The 20,232-nt window shown below is 37.4% G+C and overlaps 1 protein-coding gene across 1 annotated transcript in view; it reads left to right on the top strand.

The window, feature by feature from the left end:
• Positions 1 to 1,363: 1,363 nt before the first annotated feature.
• Positions 1,364 to 20,232, top strand: part of LOC118833277 (RNA-binding motif protein, X chromosome-like) — a 29,098-nt gene continuing 10,229 nt past the window's right edge. Inside the window, 1 exon segment of the mRNA XM_036740626.1 lies at positions 1,364 to 1,403. The gene's annotated coding sequence lies outside the window, so the exon portion shown is untranslated.

The raw sequence follows: 20,232 nt of genomic DNA, 5'->3' as shown, positions 1-20,232 counted from the left end.
TACTATCTCATACAATTTTCTTGTACAAAAATCCACATTTAAGATCTTACTACCAAAACACACTAATTTACTTGAATTTCCATGACTGATAAATTTTGGAGCCAATCATACACATCTGTATATAATTCTTAGAGGAATCAATTTGGTCCTATTGCCTTTTCCTCTCAAAATTTGCTCTCCTATTTAATTAGACATTTCTCACATTACATCTTTGCCTTATTACTGTGTCTAATCATTTCCTCCTTTTGGAGGATGTTATCTCTATATCCTTCTGATCCTTATTTGGTCATGAACATAGGTTAAAATTGTGAGCTATTCATTCCTGTATCCTATTATAATAACTCAGAGATAGTCCAATATCCATCTATTACCTAATAGATTTAGCATTGTGCTTACAAAACTTCTTGATAATATAAATTTGCTATGAAAGGAAAGAGGGACTATGTCATATATCTTAACAGAAGGAAAGAACTTCCTTAGCTCTGTTTGATTCCAGGCATGAGTCATATCTGTTAGCCAATCATATAGCCATTAGATGCTGAAAGCAGGGCTTAGGAGTAATCAGGTGGGGATTTTCCTTTTCAGAAAGGAAATAGCAGAATTGGGAAATAGAGTCAGGAAGATCCTACCTAGGTTGTGTCCAAGGTCGTCTTCAAGACTTCCTCCCAGGCATAGACATCCACCTTTAAGAATTCTCAGTCTGTAATGCCTGCCATTCCACTACTGGTTTCATGTGACCTATACCTGTAATCAGAGCTTAAAACACTATTAAATTGTAGTCCCATAAAATCTTAAATAGCAAATAAATATCCTTCAGATAGGACTGTCCCAAATTTCATTGAGCTAATAATTATCAAATCGAATCAAGCTGCATAACTTTTCTGTCTTCTAAAATACTTTCTCACACTCTCAACTTAACTTAAACCATTTGAAACTATCATTCTCGGGACAGGAGAGGCTTAGCCAACTCCCATTTGCCCCCTCACTTTCTCATCTGCCTTTCGTATCCCCTCAAGCTTTTATTTACGTTTGCAACCTATTACTCAGCCTCCCTTTCCATTTCAACCATAACACAAAACAACTGCCGAAGTTACTGAGCCTAGGGCGGTTTGCAGCTGCTGAGGACAGAGTGGGCAGAATGCATAGGACCTGGGTGACAATTCCAAACTTTGCCAACAAGGTTGGGCTACAAAGGTACCCAGGGGCACAGGACTGTCAGAATACTGTCAGTCTGTGAAATTCTGTCCTTCTCCTCCTTTTGCCAGGTGCGGAAGGAGGATTTAAGTTTTCCCTACCGTTCTCCTGCATTCTCTTCTCCTAATCTGATTCGGGAGGAAAGGAGTTTGTTTAGGGGCTCTAACTTTTACTGCAGCTCTGGCTTGGTCAGAGACAAGACAACAATGGTGAGAGATCTCAATGATTGTAACTCTAGTAACTTCACCTAAGTGATCAGCATTGGGAGGGTGTTGTAGCAAGAGTGAGCTCCTGGAGGGATTTTACAGTCTCAGGAGTTCTGTCCCAAAATCCAACTAACCAATTTCCAAACTTTTAATGAATAATCAATCCCAGAATATGCTAAAATGTTTCAGCTCTATTTTGTTCTTCAAGTTCGGCTGGCCAGGCCAAACATTGAAAAAGGAAATAGAGTCTCTGTTTCCCTAACTGCAGCCTTAGAATTCTCTGGCTGCCTGCGTTTCAGATTTTACACGGTATAGACATTTCACAGCACACGCTCTCACACAGACAGTTAACAGACAATTAACAAAACAAATACAGAACAACTACAGACTGAGCTCAGAGTTCAAACAACAGAGAATTAGAAGCTTTCATGAGTTAGCTATTAGCACCCCTATGGTCTTTGGGGAAGCCTTGGCGTTCCTGATTTTTCTGACTCTCCATATCCTGTCCCTTAGGAAGGGGGAAAGGGGAGATGGAGGAGGACTAGGACAGGTAAAGGAAGGCGAGGAGTAAGGATAAAATGCATTTATCCTCCCCATAATCAGAGCCTTCAAGGGAAGGAAGCAGGAATAGGGCAGAAGGCAAAAACAGAGCCCTTAAGGGAAGGGGGAAAGGGAGTGGGGAGGGAAGAGAGAGAGGAGGCAAAGGTAGCAGAACAGAGTTACCTCCCTCAGGATCAGAGCCCTTCCTGGGAGGCAGAAGGGGAGGGAAAAAGCAAAGTGCCGTTTTTCTCCCCAGGACCAGAGCCTCCAAGCGAAGGAGGAGAGGGAGTGCAGGAAGAGTTGGACTTCTAATTCTAGTTTTTGACTGATCCATAGTTAATTTTCTAGATCAATCAGTGTTTCCAGGGGATCTATGTGCGTTTGACCGCAGATCTGTGTTTTACCACAGATTTGATCCCTGCCCCCAGAGCTAGCTTAAAGGGAATTTCCAGACTTCAACCAATTTTGTGGGAGTTCTTTTTGGAAGCTGGGAAGAGAGACAACTTAGCCCACCTTGTCAAGGCCAAAATTCCAGGAAAAATTAATCCTATGGCGCCCAAAAGCGTTGGCAAGGTTGGGCTGCGTTGTCCCGTTTCCATCATTTCCATCCGAAAGTCACGGCACCATAAGTGTTAAACCTGAAAATTTGGTTGAAGCAAACAACAGAGCTAGGTGATAGAAAAATCCATGTTGTTTATTATTTTCCCTTAAAGCATAGCGGAGCTAGTTTACTTATACGTACAAGGAGTCAGAGTATAAACTCTGGCTGCCTGAACAAAGCAATGAGAAAACTTATATACATTATTTTAGCAGAGCTAGCAAGCCTGTATGACCTCATTTTTATGACCCCCATGTATGTTTTACTATGATACAAGAAGAGGATTTTCCTTAATGGAATAGATTGTAAATACAACAAATTAGATGGTGCTTACTAAGAAAGGTAAAGTAGTTTACATTGTAATGCACATAGTTATATTCAGACAAGATTAAGAGGCATTTACCAAGTCTAACGATTATTGAAAAGTAGGAATACAAAATAGTCCCTGCCTTTCATAAAATTACATTTAAGTAAATAAATACATCCATAAAGTAGAGTTGAAGGGTTAGAAGTTGAACATGGGTGTGAATGATCTCTGCAATAAAGTGCTGATCTTTAACCAACTCTCTGCAGAAAAATGTGGTAAAATATACTTGGTTTTTTTTTCAAACCACGTGATCATCTCAATAGATGCAGAAAAAGCCTTTGACAAAATACAACACCCATTCCAATTAAAAACACTAGAAAGCATAGGAATAAATGGAACCTTCCTTAAAATTATAAATATAATTATAAATCGCATTTACCTAAAATCATCAACAAGCATTATTTGTAATGGGGATAAGCTAGATGCATTCCCAGTAAGATTAGGGGTGAAACAAGGATGTCCATTATCACCCCTACTATTCAATTTGGTACTGCAAACGTTAGCTGTAGTTATAAGAGAAGAAAAAGATATTGAAGGAATTAGAAATGGCAAAGAAAAAACTAAATTATCACTTTTTGCAGATGATATGATGATTTATTTAAAGAATTGTAGAGAATCAAGTAAAAAACTACTTGAAATCATAATCAACTTTAGCAAAGTTGCAGGATATAAAATATACCCACATAAATCCTGAGCATTCCTCTACATTACTAACAAAGCCCAACAGCAAGAGATAGAAAGACAAATTCCATTCAAAGTGACTGTAGACACTACAAAATATTTGGGAGTTTATCTGCCAAGATAAACCCAGGGCCTTTATGAACATAACTATGAAACACTTTTCACGCAAATAAAGTCAGATCTAAATAAATGGAAAAATATCAGTTGCTCATGGTTAGGCCGAGCTAATAATAAAAATGACAATTTTACCTAAATTAATCTATCTATTCAGTGCCATACCAATTGAACTACCAAACAATTATTTTACTGAGCTTGACAAAATAATAACAAAATTCATCTGGAAGAACAAGTTGTCTGGCATATCTAAGGTATTGTTGAAAAGAAATGCTAGAGAAGGTGCCCTAGCCAAACCAGATATTAAACTGTACTATAGAGCAGCAGTGATACTGGTACTGGTGAAAAAACAGGGGTGTGGATCAGTGGAATAGGATAGGAACACAAGTAGGAGAAGTCAACGAGTAAAGCAATCCACTCTTTGATAAACCCAAAGAGGCCAGCTTCTGGGCTAAGAATTCACTATTTCACAAAAACTGCTGGGAAAATTGGAAAATGGTAGGGCAGAAACTGGGCTTAGACCAATATCTTACACCATATGCCAAAATAAATTCAAAATGGGTCCATGATTTAGGAGTGAAGGCTGATACTATAAGTAATTTGGAAGAGCAAAGAATAGTTTACTTATCAGATTTATGGAAAAGAAAAGAATTCATAACCCAACAAGAGGTAGAGAGCATTACAAAATGCAAAATGGATAATTTTGATTATGTGAAATTGAAATATTTTTGTACAAAAAAGCTAATGCAACAAAAATTAGGAGGGAAGCAGAAAATTGGGAGAAAATCTTTGCAACTAGTGTCTCTGATAAAGGCCTCACTTCTGAAATACACAGGGAACTGAGCCAAATATATAGGAATACAAGTCATTCCCCAATTGAGAAGAGGTCAAAGGATATGAACAGGCAGTTTTCAGAGGAAGAAATTAAAGCTATGTATAGGCATATGAAAAAATGCTTGAAATCACTATTGATCAGAGAAATTCAAATCAAAACAACTCTTAGATAACACATCTCTCCTGTCAGATAGGCTAAAATAACAAAACACGAAAATGATAAATGCTGGAGAGGATGTGGGAAAATTGGAAGATTGTTACATTGCTGGTGGAGTTGTGAACTGATCCAGCCATTTTGAAGAGCAATTTGGAACTATTCCCAAAGGGCTATAGAAATGTTCATACCCTTTGATCCAGCAATACCACTTCTAGAGTTGTATCCCAAAGAAATCACAGAAGCGGGAAAAGGACCCATATGTACAAAAATATTTACAGCATCTCCTTTTGTGGTAGCTAAGAATTTGAAATCAAAGGCATGCCCATCAATTGGGGAATGGCTGAACAAGCTGTGGTATATGAAGGTAATGGAATACTATTGTTCCATAAGAAATGGGGATGATACAGACTTCATAACAACCTGGAAAAACCTACACGACATAATGCTGAGTGAGCAGAGCAGAGCCAAGAGAACATTATACACAACCACAGATATATGTACTCTGTGAGGACCAACCCTGACAGACTTCACTCCTCTCAGCAACACAAGGTGCAGGCACAAGTCCAAAGGACTCACGATGGGGAATGCTATCTACATCCAGAGAAAGAACTATGAAGTATGAATGCAGATTGAGGCACACTTCCTGCTAGCCTTTTCCCCCATCTGTTTTCATGTTGTCTTGGGGAGGGAGGGGGGAGGGAGGAAGGAAAATCTGGAACACAAAATTATGTAGAACCGAATATAAACTAAAAATAGAAACTTATAATAAAAAAATTAAAATTTCAAGTTCCAAATTCTATCCCCCCTTCCTTGTTCTTTTCCCTTAACTGAGATAGTAAGCATAGGTTCCACATATGCAATTATATAAAACATTTCTCTATTACTTATTTTGGCACAATATGTTTTGAAATTTAAACTGCATTATTTACATTTTCTTCAGCACAGGTTCCCAAAGTGGGTGGGTGGTTTTCTGGAATGAGTCAGGCAAGTGGTACTACTCTCAGGCACAATTGAGGACATTGAATAAAAATAAGGGACTGGTGAAACACAAAGAAGAGAAGGTAAAATTTTGAAAAACTTTGTGGAAGTTTCATCTGTTGTGTAAGGTTCAAAGTCATAGCGATTACATTTATTTCCAAATAAATATAGAGAGCACAAATTATAACTGATCAGTGTTCAAATCTGCTGAGAAGTCTTACAAGAAGTCTTGTGCATTGTTTGGAAGTCCAGCATACATTGGCAGGAATATATGGACATAATGACTTCATTAGTAACATATTAGGTGCTATAATGGAGTATTGTGACATCAAAATTTCAATGTAGGAAAACCCCAGAAATTAACAATAAATTATTAAATTTAGCATGTTATTAAAAACAGTTTGAAATAATGCGAATCAAACATTAAATAAAGAAAATAAATTTCTAGGAGTTGTGAATTTTTTTTGAAAGGTGCATTGGGCTAAATAAGTTTGGGAATCTCTTGACTAGACAATTCGCAAAATAATACTCAAACCCTTATCTATTAGTGTTTGAATGATGATATTCAAATTGATAGATTGGAACCCTGTGGCTGCAGAAAGGGGCTTTGAAGCTTGAAAGCAATGATAATCAAAAGGAGAAGGTGAGAGGGAATGTGTATGGATAGAGACAGCCAGTACTAATCAGAAATGTTGAATCAGAGGGTAACATGCAAGAATAGGAAGGAGAATATAATATGATACAATTAGAGAGGTTGTATTTAGGTCTTAAATGAGAAAAAGTAGATTCTTTTTGTCTATGTCTTTGTTTCTCTTCACAAACAGACACACATGCACACATCTACCAAAGAGGAGTGGACATTTAGAGTTAGGTTACATAAGCAATTTATCTTTACATATCCCCTTTTAAATGTATCCTGAACAAACAATGGGTACAGAAAGGTTGCCCTGTGTTTACTCTCTCAGTTGCTACGTAGTCATAGGTCACAAATACAGAGTAGGGAGTAACATTTGTGAGCATTGTCTGAGCAAATGGGCTAACCAGATTGAGGTTAATGTACTGGCCTCAAACATGTTGGTGAATTGGGGGGATGTCAGCCCCAAGCACGCGAAGGCTTTCCTTGGAGGAATGAGTAGATGAGAAGCAACAGCTAAGAAGGCAGGTGAAGTAGTGGGGTGCTTAGAGGTTGGTAAGAAACGTAAAGAAAGGTAGGGAGAGGCTCCCAAAAAATAGTGAAGTTCTGGCGGGCAGAGAGTAATACAAAGGGAGAGAGGAAGAGAGAGCAGTCAAAATGGAGAGAGGGAAAGACTGAGAGAAGAGGGTAAGGTATGATCTGCAGTGAGTTACTAAGAAAGAAAAGGAGGAGACTGAGATTGAGCCTGAAATCAGGAAGAGAGTGGAAGAGTGAAAAAGGGGTTAAGCTGCCTGGGGCTTCTTGTGGCTTACCTCATATCTGAGGTTGTATAAAGAATTTTTCTGGGCTATAGTACATTCCTGACAGAGGTCAGTTTGGGGGAACAAAGCAGGTCATCCACATGAGGGATCCAAATGGATGCCCTATGAGTGTAGAAGGATTGGAGATCTTCCTTTAACCGTATTAAAAAGATAGTAAGGAATCGCAAGGCCCCTCTGGGAAATGAGTCCAGGTGTACTGTTTTCCTTTAAAGGTCAAAGTAAACAAAAACTGGGTTCCTGGGTGGTTGGGGATGTCGTGAATAAAACCCTGAGAGACAGTTTCCAGGTAGTTTTAATCAATTTATTAATGAGGTAAGCCAATATTCTACAAATTGATGGTAAGTAGCTTCTCTGTATAACCAAAGATGCCAAGGGAGGTGCTGAAATAAACTAAAGTGTCAGACAACAGCACAAACAACAAACACCTGAGAACATTGCTGAAGAGCAACAGTGCTGGAGAGCACCCCTAGGGAAAGAGACATTTGGGAGCCAGACCCCTCCCCAACACCTCAGGAAACTGAAGGCTATAAATCACAAAGCCAACAACTAGACACAAAATACCCAGAATAAGAAATCTGGGAAAGAAAGCCCTGAGGCCCAAAGGTAGAAATTTGTTGTAAAGCCAGGAAAAGGCAAACCAACAAACATGAAGAAGAACACAACAAAGAAACCGAGGACAATAGATTCTTCTTATGGAGACAGGCATGATCAAAATACCAATTTGGAAGAGGGTAGCAATGACACTATAGCCTCAAAAGGTAATGTGACCTGGTCTCCAGTCCAAAAAGCACTACTGGAAGAGCTAAAGGAGGATTTTAAAAATCAAATTAGGGAGGTAAAAGGAAAAATGGAAAAAAAAAATCCACTGATGAAATCCAGTCCCTAAAGAACAAGATTGGTGAAATGGCTATGGAGATGCAGAATCTAAATAGAGAAAATGACACCCTGAGTGGTAAAATCAACTAATTGGAAAAGGAGACTCAAAAACAAAATGAAGACACTAACTCATTCAAAATTAGAGTTGAGCAAGTAGAAACTACTGAATCTATGAGGCATCAAGAAGTAGTAAAACAAAATGTAAAGAATGAATGAAAAAATAGAAAAAAAATGTGAAATATCTGATTGGGAAAACAACTAACCTGGATAATAGATCCAGGAGAGACAATTTAAGGGTTATTGGTCTACCAGAAATCCATGATGAAAGTAAAGGAGAAAATACTGCAAGCAGCCAAAAAGAAAGAATTCAAATATGATGGAACTACAGTCAGGATCACGCAGGAACTCCCAGCTTCTACATTAGAAAACAGGGGGAACTGGAATATGATATTCCAAAGGGCAAAGGAGCTGGGACTGCAACCAAGGATCAACTACCCAGAAAAACTAAACATAATTTTTCAGGCTAGGCGATGTACATTCAATGAAATAAGGGAATTCCAGACCTTCCTGATGAAAAGGTCAGAACTCAATGGAAAATTTGATTTCCAAATACAAAACTCAAGAGAGACACAAAAAGGTAAACAGGGGGAAAAAAACCCCACAAACCTTACTAATCAATAAGGGCAAATTATTTGCATCTTTATATAGGATTATATTATCTTATGTATGTGTTCTATATATATGTGCACAGATATGTCAGTCTTGAGAATAGTACAGCTATTATGACAATTGAAAGGGATACACATAGACTGTGAATGTCTGTATAAAATAACTGATATAAGGTTAAAAAACATAATTAAGAGATGTAAAAGAAGGCTATGAGAGAAGTGGTAAGGAGGTAGTAGAAAAGGGTAAATTACACCAAATGAAGAGACACAAAAACACATTTTAGTAGAGGGAAAGAAGGGAGGGAGAAGAGCGGTATTTGAGCTTTACTGTCATCTGATCTTGTTCCAGAAGGGAATAACATACCCAGATAAGTAAAGAAATCTAACTTGTACTACATGTAGTAGGAGGGGAAAGGGGGAAAAAAGGGAGGGGGGTGGTCAGAAGGGAGGGGACAAGTAGCAAGTGGGAAATGGTAAGATAAGAGAGGGGAATAAAGAGGGAGGGTAAACTGAGGAAGGCAGCAGTCAAAAGCAAAACTTTGCTGAGGAGGGGAAGGGGAAAGGGAGAAATAAAAGCATCAACATGGGGAAATAGGACGGAGAAAAAGACTCAGACAGAAACCATAACTGTGAAAGTGAATGAGATGAACTCTCCCATAAAACAGAAGCAGATAGCAGAATGGATTAAAAACCATAATCCTACAAAATGCTGTCTACAAGAAACACATTTGAAACAAGGGGATACACACAGGGTAAATGTAAAGGGCTGGATTAAAATATATTGCGCCTCAGCTAAAGTAAAAAAAAAAAAAAGGAGGTGTGGCAATTCTAATCTCAGAGAAAGCAAAAGTAAAGATAGATTTAATTAAAAGGGATAAGAAAAGACACTACATTCTGCTGAAAGGCACCATGAACAATGAAGCAATATCATTGTTTGACATTTACGCCCCAAGTGGTATGCTATGCAGATTCTTAGAGGAGAGGTTAAGGGAGTTACAGGAAGAAATACACAGCAAAAGTATAATATAGGAAGACTTCAACCTTCCCCTTTCTGAACTTGATAAATCTAACCTCAAAATAAATAAGAAAGAAATTAAGAAAGTGAGAAGAATTTTAGAAAAGGCAGATATGATAGACCTCTGGAGAAAACTAAATGGGGATAAATAGGAATATACTTTCCTCTCAGCATGTCACATACTCAAAAATTGACCATGTATTAGGGCATAAAAACCTCACAATCCATTGTAGAAAGGGAGAAGTAGTCAAAGCATGCTTTTCAGATTGTGTTGCAATGAGAATTTTTTGTAACAAAGAACCATAGAAAAATAAGCTAAAAATTAATTGGAAACTAAATATTCTATTTCCAAAGAATGAGTGGGCCAAAGAACTAAACAGAGAAACAATAACTTCATTCAAGAGAATGACAATAATGAGACAACATACCAAAACTTATGGGATGCAGCAAAAGTAGTTCTTGGGGGAAGTTTTATATCTAAATGCTTACATGAATAAAATAGGGAAAAAGGAGATCGATGACTTGGGAATACAGCTGAATAAGCTAGAAAAACAGCAAACTGAAAATCCCCAATTAAATACCAAATTACAAATACGGAATATCAAAGGAGAGATTAATAAAATTGAAACCAAGAAAACTATTGAATTAATAAATAAAACAAAGAGCTGGTTTTATGAAAATATCAATAAAATTGAAAACCTTTGGTCAAATCGATTAAAAAAAGAAAGAAGAAAATCAAATTAGCTGTATCAAAAATAAAAAGGGTGAGTTCACCTGTAATGAAGAGGAAATCAAAGCAATAATTAGGAATAATTTTGTCCAATTGTATGCCCATAAATTTGACAACCTTAGAGATATGGATGAATATCTGCAAAAACATAATTTGCCTAGGTTAACAGAAAAGGAAGTAAAATTTCTAAATAACCCCATCTCAGAAAAAGAAATTGAGAAAGCCATCAATGAACTCCCTAGGAAAAAATCTCCAGTGCCAGATGGTTTTACATATGAATTCTATCAAATACTTAAAGACCAATTAATTCCTCTACTTCACAGACTATTTGGGGAAATATATGAAGAAGGAGTCCTACCAAATTTGTTTTATGACACAAATATGGTACTAATACCCAAACCAGGTCAAGTCAAAACAGAGAAAGAAAATTATACAATAATTTCCCTGATGAATATTGATTCAAAAATTTTAAATAAAATATTAGTAAGAAGATTGCAGCAACTTATCACCGGAATAATACACTTTGTCCAGGTAGGATTTATTCCAGGAATGCAAGGCTGGTTCAATATTAGGAAAACAATTAGCATAATTGACCTTATCAACTACAAAACTAGTAGAAACACCATGATCATCTCAATAGATACAGAAAAAAGCCTTTGACAAAATACAAAACCCATTCCAATTACAAACATTAGAAAGCATAGGAATAAATGGAGCCTTCCTTAAAATTATAAATAGCATCTACCTAAAACCATCTACAAGCATTATCTGAAATAGAGATAAGCTACATGCATTCCCAATAGGATCAGGGGTGAAACAAGGATGTCCATTATCACCCCTAGTGTTCAATTTGGTACTGCAAACGTTAGCTGTAGTAATAAGAGAAGAAAAAGATATTGAAGGAATTAGAAATGGAAAAGAAAAAACTAAATTGTCACTTTTTGCAGATGATATGATGATTTATTTAAAGAATTGTAGAGAATCAAGTAAAAAACTACTTGAAATGATAAAAAACTTTAGCAAAGTTGCAGGATATAAAATATACCCACATAAATCCTCAGCATTCCTCTACATTACTAAGAAAGCCCAACAGCAAGAGATAGAAAGACAAATTCCATTCAAAGTGACTGTAGACACTACAAAATATATGGGAGTTTTTCTGCCAAGATAAACCCAGGGCCTTTATGAACATAACTATGAAACACTTTTCACGCGAATAAAATCAGATCTAAATAAATGGAAAAATATCAGTTGCTCATGGTTAGGCCGAGCTAATATAATAAAAATGACAATTTACCTAAATTAATCTATCTATTCAGTGCTATACCAATTGAACTACTAAAAATTATTTTAAAGAGCTGGACAAAATAATAACAAAATTCATCTGGAAGAACAAGAGGTCTGGCATATCTAAGGTATTGTTGAAAAGAAATGCTAGAGAAGGTGCCCTTGCCATACCAGATATTAAGCTGTACTATAGAGCAGCAGTGATCAAAACTACCTGGTACTGGTGAAAAAACAGGGGTGTGGATCAGTGGAATAGGATAGGAACACAAGATGGAGAAGTCAACGAGTATAGCAATCTACTCTTTGATAAACCCAAAGAGGCCAGCTTCTGTGTTAAGAATTCACTATTTCACAGAAACTGCTGGGAAAATTGGAAAATGGTAGGGCAGAAACTGGGCTTAGACCAATATCTTACACCATATACCAAAATAAAGTCAAAATGGGTTCATGATTTAGGAATAAAGGCTGATACTATAAGTAATTTACAAGAGCATGGAATAGTTGACCTATCAAATTTATGGAAAAGAAAAGAATTCATGACCCAACAAAAGATAGAGAGCATAACAAAATGCAAAATGGATAATTTTGATTATGTTAAATTTAAATGTTTTTGTACAAAAAAACCCAATGCAACTAAGATTAGGGGGAAGCAGAAAATTGGTAGAAAATCTTTACAACTAGTGTCTCTGATAAAGGCCTCATTTGTAAAATAAACAGGAAACTGAGACAAATTTATAAGCATACCAGTCATTCCCCAATTGAGAAATGGTCAAAGGATATGAACAGAAACTTTTCAGAGGAAGAAATTAAAGATATATGTAAGCATATAAAAAATGCTCTAAATCACTACTGATTAGAGAAATGCAAATCAGAACAACACTTAGATACCACATGTCTCCTGTCAGATTGGCTAAAATAACAAAACAGGAAAATGACAAATGCTGGAAAGTATGTGGGGAAATTGGAACATTGTTATATTGCTGGTGGAGTTGTGAGCTGATTCAGCCATTTTGGAGAGCAATTTGGAACTATGCCGAAAGGGCTATAAAAACGTTCATATGCTTTGACCCAGCAATACCACTTGTAGAGTTGTATGCCAAGGAAATGACACAAGCGGGAAAAGGACCCATATGTACAAGGATATTTATAGCGGCTCTTTTTGTGGTAGCCAAGAACTGGAAATCCGAGGGATGCCCATCAATTGGGGAATGGCTGAACAAGCTGTGGTATATGAAGGTAATGGAATACTATTGTGCCATAAGAAATGGGGATGATACGGTCTTCATAACAACCTGGAAAAACCTGCACGACATAAGGCTGAGTGAGCAGAGCAGAGCCAGGAGAACATTATACACAACCACAGATATATGGATTCTGTGAGGGCTAACCCTGACAGACTTTGCTCATCTCATCGACACAAGGTTTAAAGAGAGCTCCAAAGGACTCATGATGGAGAATACTATCTACATCCAGAGAAAGAACTGTGAAATAAGAATGCAGACTGAGGCACACTGCATACTAGACTTTTCCCCCCACCCTTTTATTTTTCTTTTTCCCTCTTTTGTTTTTGTTTTGGGTTGATTTTTTTGTCCTGTTTTTTCTTTCTCATGATTCATTCCATTGGTCATAATTCTTCTCCATAACTTGACTAGTGTGTAAATTAATTCAATGCGAAGTTATATGTGGGAGTTATATGGGATTCATGCCATCTTGGGGAGGGAAGGGGTTAGTGAGGGAAGAAAATCTGGAACTCAAAATTATGCAGAACTGAGTGTTGTAAACTAAAAAGAAAAACAAAAGATATAATAACAGAAATCAGGTTTCCCAGTTGGGTGAAATCCCAGTTGTGTGGGGTCCCAGTGGGCGCCCACCCAACCGAGGTAGAAAGCATGTGCTTTGTGGGCTTGGAATAATCCTATCACTTAGTCATGCTCTTCAGAGACAGACTGACCTGTTCAGGAGTGGGGTCTTAACCAAAATAAGAGAAAAAGAATGGGCACAAATTAGTTATTAATATAATAGTATAATATTAATGTCTCTCATTTCCCATTTTGATTCAATGAATCACTAACAAGTATGTCAAAGACATCATAAAGAGTTCTACCCCCACTTCCTCTCACCTCTGACTGTGAGGCTTAGATGGCAAAAAATAGGAGGGAAGGAGGGAAATAGATTGACTGATGCATTGATGGGAGCCACATTGATGGGAGTCCCCTTTAGCAAGGAGGCCTTACAAAGAACAATAGCACATGAGGAAGAAGTGAAACAGAAAGGTAAATATTCTCTTTCTTAGTAACACATTCTCACTGTCCATTTCATCAGTCCATCATATCTTAGGACTCAGATGTCTCACATGCATTTCTGGTTTCTCAGAGCATGTCCTAATGCAGTCCTCTGGATATCTCCCCTCCTGGGCATTCTGGAATAGGTAGGCTCCCAGAACAACTTCTAGCAGATCTTCTTTTCCCGTTCAGGTCACTTGTAGACATCTTTTTCTGTGGAAGTCTCTTTCAAAATAGATCTTAATACAAATCAATGCAGTTACTTCTAAGAGGGAGAACTAGCTCAAATGTTATGGTCCCAATATAAATTAGGAAGCTTAGAGAATCTGCATTTTCCCCTGCACCTTCCTCAACCTTGATTTAGATACAGGCTGAAGCGAGAATCGTAAAGAATTAGGGGTGATCTAACTTGTAGAATGAGCCATTCTGGTTATGAATTTGTTATTGACCAATATAGTCATGTTAGCTAAGGCTACAAAAGCCTTTTCGACTGGCATTGACTCCACTTCCACCTACCTTCTTGTGTTCATCTATTTCATTCTTCAGCTTGGGCTCAAGTCCCAAGTTCCCCAAAAATTAAGGAACTCCAGTTTATTACCAATAACTGCCTTGTGATGTAAATTAACAAATTGTTATGGTGATATATTTAATAAATTCAAACAACAATTGAAAAAATCAGAATATTTTGAACCCAATTCCTATATTTGGTATATGTCATTTTCAGATCTTTTCCCCTCAAAACCAGAATTTTCACTCTAGCTATTGACTTCACTCATTCGTTCTAGTTATTCACTTTTATCTACTCAGGGATGGGGGGAGCAGGAAAGGCACAAACTAAAAATTGAGAAGTAGGAGGCACCTTGGGGACAGAAATGAGAATTCTCAAAGGGGTTGGTCACCATGGAGTATAGAGAAACTACAAAGGAGTTAATATTTAAGATCTTGAACAAAGTGATAAACTTGTTTCCCTAAAAGTGTAAGCCTTCTTGAGTTTGGGATGGGTGGGGTAGGGGCATTGCAGGCGCATCTATTACTCAGCAGAACTCTGCATGGCAAGAGGCCATGGAGGACAAGATTCAATACTTTCTTTTATCTCATGGGGTAAGGGATACTGTCTGTGAGAGAGTAAAGACAAGTGGTTTTTAAAGGGTATGATAATGGGATCTCCTTGCACACAGCCTGTATCTATCTCCCTGGAAGCACCAAGTGAATTAGGCATTGCATAGAGCTAGAAGAGGTCACAGACATCTCAAAAGGAAGAATGAGAAGAAAGGTGAGTAGGAGGCTGGGGAAGTCTGTTCTGAGTTTCAAGCCCAGAAATGCTTGGGCTTATAAGAAAGTAGACCTGTTTGTCCTGATCTTGTATGAACTGATAGCCCTGAGGGTGTTCATCCTGTCTGCTGGATACAATTGTTTATCTCACTCAAATTTATTTTGGGGAGAGTATATGTTTGAGATCCTCAATTAGCTTGGCCTGATTCAATTAGGGTTTCAGATAATTTCATTGGGCCATACAGACTTATCCTGCAGAAAACTCCAGAAAATCCCTTTATAGTAAAATGTGCAGGAGCTGGTTGGTATGTCCATAGGTCAGGTGGATTTGTAGCTTCCATGAAATCCCCTGGTAAATCCCAGATTTTGGGGAAGTCCGACTTTCAGTGATACACTTCCATAGGTCTCTAGGGTACTTAGATTAATTGCATCTGGTTATGAGAACTCTTTCTAAAATAAAATAGACAGGAAGATCTAGGCATCTTTCTTCTTAACCTGTTTAGAGTGATTTAATCCTTAATGAATCCAGTTGGCACATTTCAATTGCCAATATAATGAGAAATTCTGCATTTCCCTCTGGTGTTGTCTGGGATCTTGGAGTTATTTCTTAGTATATTCTTTCTCTATACCCTTTATACTAAGAAGATACTCTTTTTCTAGACCATTTATAATAAGAACAAAAGTCTCATATGAGAAACCTAACCATTTATCATCCTTGCAGTTTTAAAAGGTTTGATGATAAGGGTACCATGAGAGTATTCTCCACATATACTATAATTTTTTCTGATGATTTGTGTTCCTTAAACCCATATGATATCCAATGTTGTTATCTGGTATTTTGTTGAATAATCGCAGGATGAACTCAAACACATACACACAAAAAAACCTCTGGCAGTAAAAGCTTCTGTTCGGATGATAGGACACTTGTCAAATCCCATGTAATCCTTCAGAAAAGAAAAAAAAAACTCAGAAACTAAAAGCTGCTGATTATGGCATCAGAGAACACTTATGATGTTATTACTGTAGATGGCCAGAGTGACATGGGGAGGTGGTGGTAACAAAAGGGGAAGGCCTGGGAGAGATCATTGCTGAAGAGGAAAGCAAGGAGGTAGGTTGTGCCTTGTGGTTTGAACAGCAGCATTTTCACAGGTATGTTATGTTGTAGACTGGTTTTCTGTGGATCATTGAATCCTGGAGTGCTCTGCTGCAGATTGCTACGTGGCGTTATGTCAATCAGGAGAGATTTAGGATTTGAATTGCAACCATTAACATACCTGTATGGTTCAGAATTGTAAAGAATGAAAACTCTCTTAGTAAAAGGCAGAGGAAATAGAAAATTTATTTGAGAAGAAAAGAATCAGATGTGAGAAACTGTAAATGCTAATAGTTAGAGCAGTAATTATATTTCAAAGGCAGGTAACCCATCTCAATGTATTCACAAGGAGATTAAAACTCAGTATTAGGGTAAAGACTTAAGTCATCCCCTATCCTTCCCCAACCACCCAACCCCTAGGTAGGTCCTTACTTTAAAGAATCACTCATAAATCCTAACTCTTTGCCTGCCTCTTTCCATTCCCTCCTTAGTCCTCTGATCTGCAGGTTTCTAATGTCCACTCTCTCCTAGGCACTCTCTTCTGCTCTTCTGTTGACTTCTACTTGGGCTGAATTCTCTTCTGCCTTCTCTTCTGACTTGGCAAATCTGGGTTCCCAATAGTTATCTTTTGAGTGCAATGCTATTCAGATGTTAAGGGTGTCATGAGAGAATTCTCCAAATATAGTATAATCTCTATCTGGTGATTTGTGCTCCTTAAATCCATATTCTATCCAATATTGATTTGTAGTTTTTGTTGAATAATTGCAGGATGAAATCAAACAGATGCACACACACAAAAAACCGACACCAGTAAAAGCTGCTGAATGGATTATAAGAGAATTGTCAAATCCCATGTGATGCTTCAGAAAAAAAAAACTCACACAGTAAAAGCAAAGATCCAAGTCATCCCAAAACCTTCCCAACCCACCAACCCATAGGGCCTTGTCTTAAAGAATCACTCATAAACCGTAACTCTTTGCCTGTCTCTTGCCATTACCCTTTCAGTCCTCTGGTCTGCAGATTTCTGGTGTCCACTGTCTCCTTGGCACTCTATTCTGCACTTTGGACTTGGAGCTCTTCCTACTCATCCTTGGGCTGAATTCTCAATTCTGTCTTCTATTCTCATGTTGGAAATCTGGTTTCTCAATAGCTACCATCTGAGTTCTTTTTATGGCCCCAGAGCTTCATGCCGCATAGGCACAAAAGTGTGGGAAAGATCTTTAAGTACTGGTTGGCACGACAAAGATATAGGCCTGCCTCTCTTCCCAGGCCCCACCACAGGGCTGTTGCAAGGGAGTCAACTATCTTCCATAACATTTTCTGCACCTTCAAAAAGGTTGATTTTGCAATTGATGTCTTGTGGGTTAACGGCTTAGGGTTTCCTGACATGAGCATTGCTGCTAAGGACTGGTATGTTATGAAGTGATAGCATTATCCTTCCATAGGACATTCTTAAAGACTCTGGCCTAATTTTCTTACTAGCCCTGTCTTTTTATGATAATTAAATTTGTATTAAATTCTTAGAGTACTCATTGACCTTTTGAGAGCTATGCCTCTCATGATCAGCATTGTTATTATTTATTATATGCTTATCACAACTGGTACCTAGTAGAAAGAAAAGGATGCAAGGCTATTCAGATGACAAGGGTCCCATGAGACTATTCTCCTTATACACTATAATTTCTATGTGATGATTTGTGTTCCTTAAATTCATATGATATCCTATATTGATATCTAGTCTTGAATAATCTCAGGTTGAACACACACACACACACACACACACACACACACACAATACAAAAACAAGTCAGATTGTTAAGGCTGCTGTTTCCATTGTGGGACATTGGTCAGATCCCATATGATCCTTCAAAAAGAAAAACAGTACTCAGCCAGTAGAAAATGGTGTTCCTAGCATCATAGAACACTTCTGATGTTATTAGTGTATATTGCCAGGGTATTGGGAGGTGGTGGTAACAACAGGGAGCACCTGGGAGATATCATTCATGAAGAGGAAACAAGGAGGTAGCATGTGGGTTGTGGTTTGAACAGTGGCAGGTAACCGGAATGTGGAATACAATGTTCTAGACTGATTTTCTCTGGATCATTGAATTGTGGAGTGCTGTGCTACAGACTACTCTGTGCCGTTATGTGAATAAGGCAAGATTCAGGAGCTGGAAGACAACCATGAACATGCTTATATGTTTCAGAATCATGAAGTATGAAAAACTATCTTAGTAAAAGGAAGAGGAAATCCAATTCCTTATAGCAGTAATTACATTCCAAAAGCAGCAAGGTTTATTGGCAATCAAAATGGGTTTGAGTGACATGTTTATGACATCTGGGAGTTTTAGACCACATTGGTTTAAGTTGCATTTTTGAGAGGATTTTAAGTCACATGGCTGAGTCTTACGCGTGACCATGAACAAGATATATAAAACCAGGGATTGGCAAGTGGAAAATGGTAAGATAATAGAAGGGAATTAAGAGGGAGAGTAAACTGAGGAAGGCAGCAGTCAAAAGCAAAACTCTGTTGAGAAATGGAAGGAGAAAGGGAGAAATAAAAGCATAAACAGGGGGGAAGTAGGATGGAGAAAATGACAGATTTAGAAATCATAAATGTGAATGCGAATGGGATGAATTCTCCCACAAAATGGAACCAGATAGAGGAATGGGTTAAAAATCACAATCCTATGCTGTTTACAAGAAACACATTTGAAATAGGGGGATACACACAGGGTAAAGGTAAAAGGCTGGAGAAAAAGTATGTTGGGCTTCAGCTAAAGTAAAAAGCAGGTGTAGCAATCCAAATCTCAGATCTAACAGTAACCCTAAATCCTAATTTCAGACAAAACAAAGTAAAGATAGATTTAATTAAAAGACATAAGGAATGATGCTACATCCTGCTAAAAGACACCATAAACAATGAAGCAATATGCACCAAATGGTATAGCATGCAAATTCTTAGAGGAGAGGTTAAGGCAGTTATAGGAAGAAATAGACAGCAAAACTACAATAAATGGGAGATCTCAACCTCCCCCTCTCTGTACTTGATCAATCTAACCTCAAAATAAACAAGAAAGAAGTTAAGGAGGTGTACAGAATTTTAGAAAAGGCAGATATGATAGACCTCTGGAGAAAACTGAATGGGGATAAAAAGGAATATACTTTCCTGTCAGTGATGCATGGCACATACTCAAAAATTGACCATGTACTAGGGCATAAAAACCTCACAATCCAGTGCAGAAAGGCAGAAGTAGTCAAAACATGCTTTTCATATCACAACGCAATAAAAATTATTTGCAATAAAGAACCATGGAAAAATAAGATAAAATTAATTGGAAACTAAATAAGTTAATTCTAAAGAAAGAGTGGACCAAAGAACAAAACAGAGAAACAATAAATAACTTCATTCTAGAGAATGACAATAGTGAGACAACATACACAAACTTATGGGATGCAGCAAAAGTAGTTCTTCGGGGAAGTTTTATATCGCTAAATGCCAACATGAATAAAATAGAGAAAAAGGAGACAAATAAATTGGGCACATAAATGAAAAAGCTAGTAAAAGAACAAATTGACAATCCCCAATTAAATACCAAATTAGAAATACTGAAAATCAAAGAAGAGATTAATGAAACTGAAACCAAGATACCTGCTGAATTAATAAATAAAAGAAAGGACTAGATTTACGAAAAAAAACAATATAATTGATAAATGTTTGGTCAATTTGATTTAAAAAAAGAAAGCAGAAAATCAAATACCAGTATAAAAAATGAAAATGGTGAACTCAACTCTAATGAAGAGGAAATCAAAACAATAATTAGGAATTATTTTCCCAATTGTATGCCCATAAATTAACAACCTTAGGGATTTTGATTAATACCT

This window comes from Trichosurus vulpecula, unplaced genomic scaffold (assembly GCF_011100635.1).
Source record: "Trichosurus vulpecula isolate mTriVul1 unplaced genomic scaffold, mTriVul1.pri scaffold_106_arrow_ctg1, whole genome shotgun sequence".
In the NCBI taxonomy this organism is placed as follows: Eukaryota; Metazoa; Chordata; class Mammalia; order Diprotodontia; family Phalangeridae; genus Trichosurus; species Trichosurus vulpecula.
This window is presented reverse-complemented; position numbering and strand designations above follow the sequence as displayed.